The 7,831-nt window shown below is 32.7% G+C and overlaps 1 long non-coding RNA gene across 1 annotated transcript; it reads right to left on the bottom strand.

Moving 5' to 3' along the window:
- Positions 1 to 1,812: 1,812 nt before the first annotated feature.
- Positions 1,813 to 2,154, bottom strand: LOC141482637 (uncharacterized). The gene is made up of 2 exons (XR_012465630.1): positions 2,032 to 2,154; positions 1,813 to 1,976 (listed from the first exon to the last, which is right to left on the bottom strand). It is a non-coding gene; the product is annotated as an uncharacterized lncRNA (long non-coding RNA).
- Between the last annotated feature and the right edge of the window lie 5,677 nt (positions 2,155 to 7,831).

Raw genomic sequence — 7,831 nt, 5'->3', positions numbered from 1 at the left:
ATGTTCGATAGTATCTACAGACTTTGGAGCATTATAAACAACTAATAAAGTTTGCAATCCACTATCAAAAAATCTTTGCACCGGGCAGTTTTCTTCTTCAAATGTTGATACAAATCAGATAGTTTCTCGAATGTTCTTAAAATGTTTATTTTTCCTTTTTTAAAGAGCGCAGAAGTCGTATCACAGCCGCTTAAAGCGTGAAGGAACAAAATGTGTTTTTTAGAACTTGAATATTTGTCGAAACTCTTAGAGGAGTATATTTTCCGTTTTCACATTTGCTTTGCCAACTTTTTCAAAGAAAATTTCTTGGCTGCCAGATATTAATTTTAAAGTTATGAAAGAGTTTCAGAGTTTAGAAATTTTAAACAAGATTTACTAAATTATTTTCTACTTAAAATGCAATTACCGAAAAGAGAATACAATTAAAATGTGATTGAAGTATATCCCTTAATGACTTTTTGAATTCATAACGAAAAAAATATTTAAATATAATGTATTTGTTAATAAAAAAAGAAAATTATTCATAATTATTTATTGAGTAATAATTTATAAACCTTAAATGAGCTGATTTCGATCGGGACAACCAGTTGATTTCAAATAATATTCAATCTGCGCTCGCGCTGCCCTCTATCTTGAAAACGATTCAACGTATGAAAACATGTTTGAAACAAAAGTTGTAGAGAATGTAATTCTCTACAATATTGGTAATGAATACAATTAGCATAAAACCCATTGGAAACGAGATATTGGCAAAAAACTTGCAAAAGGTCTTTTTTTACTTTTGACCCCCAATTTTTGAAGTTGCGGCCGTCGAATCATGAATTTTGAGAATACTTTTATGATGACTGGACAACATTTCATCAGGACCAGACGCCTTGTTGATATTGAGCTGTTTCAAAATTCGCCTCACTAGACGCTGTTGAAAAGTAATTTCCGGCATTGTGAAAAAAAAATGAATTTTGGTGCAAATTTCAGGCAATTATTTAAAGTTCCGCCATTTTGTAGTAGTTGAAGATATTGACATTATATTCTAGGGTTGTGAAGCATTTGTCAGGAGCTTCAAAAAGATGTGTCACAAAACCACCCTTTTCATTCAATTGTTTTTCCCAGAAGACGCCCAGTCGCCATCTTGAAAGTTTCGTCTGTGAATCTCACTTCAAAATAAAGTATTCAGGCATTAATTTCATTATCCCTAATTCCAATTTTTTGAGTTGACCCGTTAAAAAATAAAGAGGGGGGGGACATCAAAGAAAAGCACGGTATGAAAAACAAGTCAATAATACAACTGATTATCTGGTAAAAACATACTAAGTAACGAGGCGCTATTCAACCTACTTTGATCATTTATTGGAATTTTTGTATTTATTGATTTGCATACTTTCCATACTTTCCTTCTGGAAATGAAGAGCTTTGAATTGATGATTTAACTCATATCCGTCTGTTAGAAGGAGTAGCGCATATGTTGAATTTGTTATATAATTTCAAGAAACTGTTTCTATGTTCTTTCATGCGTGGTTCAAATGTTTTTTCAGTTTGACCCATGTAGTGAAAGATTGGACATGAACCACTGGACAATTTGTACACTCCTGATCTATCTGACACCAAACTTCTGTCTTTGCTATTTTTGAAATGCATGCTCAAGTTATTATTGGTTTTGAACGGTATATTTATACCTTTATGAGTAAGGAAATTGGAAACCTTCAAAATAGGTTGTCCCAAATATGTTAACGTTCTAAAATATGAGTTTGTTTGCACACCTGAGAGTGAAAGAAACATTTTAAATATTTAAAAATTGTAAATATTTAAAAGTGATTGCGTAGGTATGTGTGTATAATTGCGTTTCCTTCAGACATAAACAAAAACAAACTACATCTTCTGGCAGTCGCCTTTCATCCATTCCCCAGCATCCTCATCTCGGAATTTCATAAACTCCGCAGCATCCCATGAATATAAAACAAAACTGCACTAGCCGCATTCTGAAACCCATTTCTTATTTGGTCCAGAGCCTACCTGGCTTCTCGCGGTACTTACCTGAATTCAGCCTCCGATCGCCAACTTCTCTCTCTCTTCCCTCTGACACTTGACAAGTTGCTTTTTGAGATTTCAGTCTAGGCTAGCAGAGGCGGTCGTTCGCGGTGCTGCCAGATCTGCCGGATTTCAGAAAATCTGCATATTTCTCACACAATTTTGCATTAAGTCCACAGGAAGCGACTTTTTGAACTTTCAACACTTAAGCAGCGGTGTAATGAATACTTTTCGGGTAGCTGTTCCATTGGCGCACACATTGGCGCACATAACTGAATCGATTGAAAACTAAAAAATATATTTTAACCATTTAATGTTTTGGAAAAGACGTCCCTCAAAACATTAAATGCTCGGTAGTTTCAAAATATAGCTGCAAAAACATATAAGGTCACTGAATACTTGATTTTTTCGTTCTTTTAACTTTATTTTCTTTTTTCCTTTTAAATTACTTTTAAATTCATATACGCACATTTAAAAAAAAATCTGTTTAAAATCTGTTTTTCCGTTAATCAGTACTTGTTTATACACTTATTTTTTTTTAAATATTTTTAACATTGATAAAAAAAATTGTTTTTATCTATTTTTATTTTATTAGTAGTAACTATAGTAATGTATGTATTTACATATACTATACTTTTGACAATTTTTACACATTCATCATTAGTAGTGGGATTTGTATGTATAGTAAAATTTGAGGTCTCTCAGTCAAAAAATCAAAACTCTGCTCTACTTTGCCAAGCTTTCGCTTCTAATGGAAAGCTCCTTCAGGGCAGTAAAACTGAGTGAAAAACAATGAATTGAACATATAAATTGATGGAAGAAAGTTAAACATGAATAGGATTTTTATGGTTTGACAAATGTCATGTTCTAAAAGACATGACGTTTGACAATTTGTTTCAATAAAACATAATTTGAGAAGTTATAAAAACTATTCAAGGAACAAGGCGTGGAAATGAAAATTCAAGAAAATCGTGGAAAATATCTATACATCCAACTGTTGCCTTATCATGAAATGAAAGTTATCAAATTGAATTTTGAAGAACTGTTCAAAAATGGATGATGAAAATCTTTTAGAGAATATGAAACATTTCTGACTAACTGTTCTACAAGAATTCCATGATCACATCTTCCAGATATATAGCTACGCCATGATTACATATAGAGAAAGTTCAAAATTGAAATAAGAGTAATGTTAAAACATACATGTGGAAGTAGATGAGGAGAAAAAACCTGTATTCAATATTGTTTCAATATCTATTCTGCCCCCTTCAAAGTAGTCCCCCTCAGATATAATACACTTGTGCCAGAGTTTTTTCAATCCTTTAAGCAGTTCTGTTATGCACTTTTTGGTATGTCCTCAAAAGATCTTACAGCAATTTGGTTTTTATCTTCTCAACCATCGCAAAACGCCCTTTCATGGATCTATCCAATCTTGGTAACAGGAAAAACTCGCAGGGGTCCCAATCTGGTAAATACGGTGGCTGAGGCATGATTACAGTGTTGTTTTTGGCCAAAAATTACGAACAATTAAATAATACAGCAAGCAAAACCTTGACATTTCATCGAACTTGTCTTACTTCTTTGGTCTTGGCTCTCCTGTGCTCATCGATTGGGACGATAGGACTTTGGTTTCGATGTCATAGCCGTATACCCATGATTCGTCACAGTTATGGCGGTTTTGAGCAAATTTAGATCGCCGTCGACGTCATTCAACAGTTCCTTAGCGATTCGATAGTTTTTTCGGTCAAAATTCGTCAATTTTGGAAAGAACTTCGCTGCCACAAGCTTCATGCCCGAAATTTCCGAAAAAAATACATGGCATGAGCCAACCGATATGCCGACATTTTCAGCAACTTCTCTAATAGCAATTCGACGATTGTCCATAACAATTTTCTTCATTTTTCTCAACATTTTCATAGGTTGTTGATGTGCTGGGGTGTCCAAAGCGAGTTTAATCATTCATATTTTCTCGACCTTCTGATGTGGTTGTACCAATCATTTTTTTGACTCGGAGTACCATCGCCGTATGCCACTGTCAACATTCCAAGTGTTTTGAACACCCAATTTCATTTTTTACATGAAATTTGATGCAAATTCTTTGATCCATTTTTTCAATGGCGGAAAATTGCCGAACACCTGAAAGACCTGAAAGACCACTCACCATACAAACTAATCGGCTTCGTTAAGAAGCTGGGTTTATTTGGACCTAACCTAACCTAACCTTTGGACTTGATTTTGAGTAACTTTAAACGGACGGATTTATTGAAACAAATGGGCTTTGAATAGCAAGCCAAACTAAAAAGTGGAAAATAAATAATAGTTTAAAATAACTAAAAAAAACACGCTTTAATAGCAACACAAACTAAAAAAATAATTCGAAACTGATTTAAGATTGTGTTCAGCATCGATAATAAGTCCTATGGCTTGATGTAACTAATGACTTTCAAAGTAAATCACATTATTCAAAAAAAAATATTTTTGTTGAATAATGGCGTGGGGTGCTAAATGCCCATTGTAAATTAACTGTTAACCAAAAAACTTGGTACTTACAAATTACATCTTATATTAGCGGAATACCGAACTTAGGTCCCCTTAATGTAGGCTTGAACAAACAAATCCCTTCAGCAACGGTGAAATATCTTGGTGTCACGATAGATAGACATATAAAGTGGGATCTAAAATATGCAACAACTTCTCAAAAAATTAAGAAGGTTTCTTCCGAAATTTAGATATCTCAATGAATTTATGGACATTAATACTATTAAAAATGATTTATTTCTCGCTAGTACAATCGCATCTTACATACGGAATTTTAGGATGGCGGGTGTTAGTGATTGTTTTACAGAAAACCTAAATGTGGTTCAAAAATGGATTCTAAAACTAATATTTGCCAAGACACGTGGCTATAGCAGTGATCTCTTTTATCAAGAAGCTCAAATCATGGATATCAGACAACTTTTCTGCATGAAAATATTATTACTCATTAAAAATAAAAAATTATATCTCAAGTTTAAGAACATGGTCCTAATACACGAAAGAATGATTCTATATTTTTACCGCGATGTGACAAAACGAATGGAGAACGAAGTGTCAATTACTTGGCACCAAGAATATATAAGCAAATACCTCATTAGATTCAGAATATTGAAAAATTTAGCAAATTCTTCTTTTACTGATTCTCAAGACGGGACGTAATATTTTTAGTAATATGATAAATTTTAAGTGAGTATTTGGAAGAAAAAGAAAAGGGTACCTCCTGATTATGTGTGAAATTTATTCTACATGTAACCAATCAGAAAACCCAAATATGACTTTACCTGGATGTGCCATTATATCACGTACAAGCACTTTGAACTGCTTCTGTGATTTTTCTGTTTATTTTTTTTTACATGTGTTACATTGTTTTGTAAGATTTTATTTTATTATGCAAATGAACATTATTATCATAATTATAAATACTTGATTAGGAGCTGTTTGCCAGATTGCCATAATAAAAATATTTTAAATCATCCCACGATATTGAACACAATCTTAAATTAGTTACGAATAATTTTTTATTTTTTAGTTTGTGTTTCTATCAAGGCGTGTTTATTTGAACTATTGTTGTTTTTTCAAGGACAATCACAAGCACTACAGGAATATCCTTAAGGCGCTCTCAGAGCGGTGCCTGTGCGAAAGTAACGATTCACATTGGATTTGAATCGCTGGAGATTCATTCTTGAAGCAAAAAACTACTATCGAATCACACTTCTTGAAAATTTCCAGATGCCTGCGAAATGTGGCAACACAGCACTGCTCATATTTGCTGCTATCCCACATTAAAGCCGATGTACCGTTCCAAAGGAGATGTTGAAGAGGATGGACACGTCCGCTCGTGCATGATACAGAATTTTACGAAGGTATTGTATTTATTTATTGGTCGTTAAAGGGAAATGAACTGCTGGTAAAAAATAGTCGTCGGCGTATCTATTTGAGTTTTTTTCTATAGAAAACTTGGCAGGGAGTACACGTGGGTTGAACTGGATCAAGAAATGTCCGGTTGGAAAACACAAAAAACACTGAATATGTTTGTTACGGAAGTGGGAATTGAAAATTCAAAGCTCTTTCGACTTTGATCTTAGAATTTAAATTTGAACGTCAAAATTTCGACTTGGCCGTCGAAATTTAGACATTAATCTAGAAATTTCGACTTCAAACTCGAAATTTTGACTTTGAACTTGAAATAACAACTTTGATTTCGAAATTACGACTTTAAATTTGAGATTTCTGCTTTAATCTTGAAATTTTGACTTCAATCTCGAAATTTCCGCGTAAATCTTCGAAATTACGACGTTATACTCGAAATTTCGACTTTAATCTCAAAATTTCAACTTCAATTTCGACTCAAATCTGCGATATTACGACGTTATTCTCGAAATTTCTACTTTAAAATTGAAATTATGAATTTAATTTCGAAATTTTGACTTTGAATTTGAGATTTCTGCTTTAATCTTGAAATTTCTACTTTAAAATTGAAATTACGACTTTAATTTCGAAATTACGACTTTGAATTTAAAATGTTTGCTTTAATCTTGAAATTTCGACTTAAATCTCAGAATTTCAACTTAAATCTCGAAACTTCGACTCAAACTTCCGAAATTACGACGTTATTCTCGAAATTTGGACTTAAAATTTGAAATTCCTGCTTTGATCTTGAAATTTCGACATCAAACTCGGAATTACGACTTTATTTCCGAAATTACGACTTTAAATTTGAAATTTCTGCTTTAATCTTGAAATTTTGACTTCAATCTCGAAATTTCCGCGTAAATCTTCGAAATTACGACGTTATACTCGACTCAAACCTACGATATCACGACGTTATTCTCGAAATTTCTACTTTAAAATTGAAATTATGACTTTAATTCCGAAATTTAGACTTTGAATTTGAGATTTCTGCTTTAATCTTGAAATTTCGACTTTAATCCCAAAATTTCAACTTCAATTTCTAAAATTCGACTCAAACCTCCGAAATTACGACGTTATTCTCGAAATTTGGACTTTAAATTTGAAATTCCTGCTTTGATCTTGAAATGTCGACTTCAAACTCCTAATTACAACTTGAATTCCGAAATTTCAACTTGAACCTTCGAAGTTTTGACGTGAATCTAGAAATTACGAGTTAAATTTTTGAAATTATCACCTTTAAATTTGAATTTTCTGCTTTGATCTAAAAATTTCGACTTCAAACTCGTTATTACTACTTTATTTCCGAAATTACGACTTTAAATTTGAAATTTCTGCTTTAATCTTGAAATTTCGACTTCAATCTCGAAACTTCCACTTTAAACTCAAAATTTCAACTCCAATTTCGACTTGAATCTTCGAAATTATGGCGTTAATCTCGAAATTTAGAAGAGATTTGATATCTATCGTGACTTAACTTGAGATCGCAGAGCAGGCACCCGAGTTACCCGACTTTCTTGACTCGGCTATATACATCACGAGTACCTACGTCGCGAATTCTTTTCAATTTTATTGAAATCACCGAAAAGAATGTTGTTTTATTTCAGTGAGGTTATCTGAATCAGTGAAATGTGTCATTTCGGTATCGATTTTAGTCTCTTGTAGTTGTTCGTTGTTAGTTTTAGTTGATTTACATATTTATTTCAATTGTCTCATTAGAATTAGGATATAATCACTGTCATAATCAAAATATTAAATTAAACCTTTGAATTTCGGTAGAAAAATGCATGCAAAGTTTTGATATTTAGTCACAATCATAATCGAATATTCGAGTAGGACAGAGACAGTGATTGAAATTGTG

This window comes from Leptinotarsa decemlineata, unplaced genomic scaffold (assembly GCF_025532065.1).
Source record: "Leptinotarsa decemlineata unplaced genomic scaffold, Ldec_3_MD MMD2_tig00001719_RagTag_RagTag, whole genome shotgun sequence".
NCBI lineage: Eukaryota > Metazoa > Arthropoda > Insecta > Coleoptera > Chrysomelidae > Leptinotarsa > Leptinotarsa decemlineata.
This window is presented reverse-complemented; position numbering and strand designations above follow the sequence as displayed.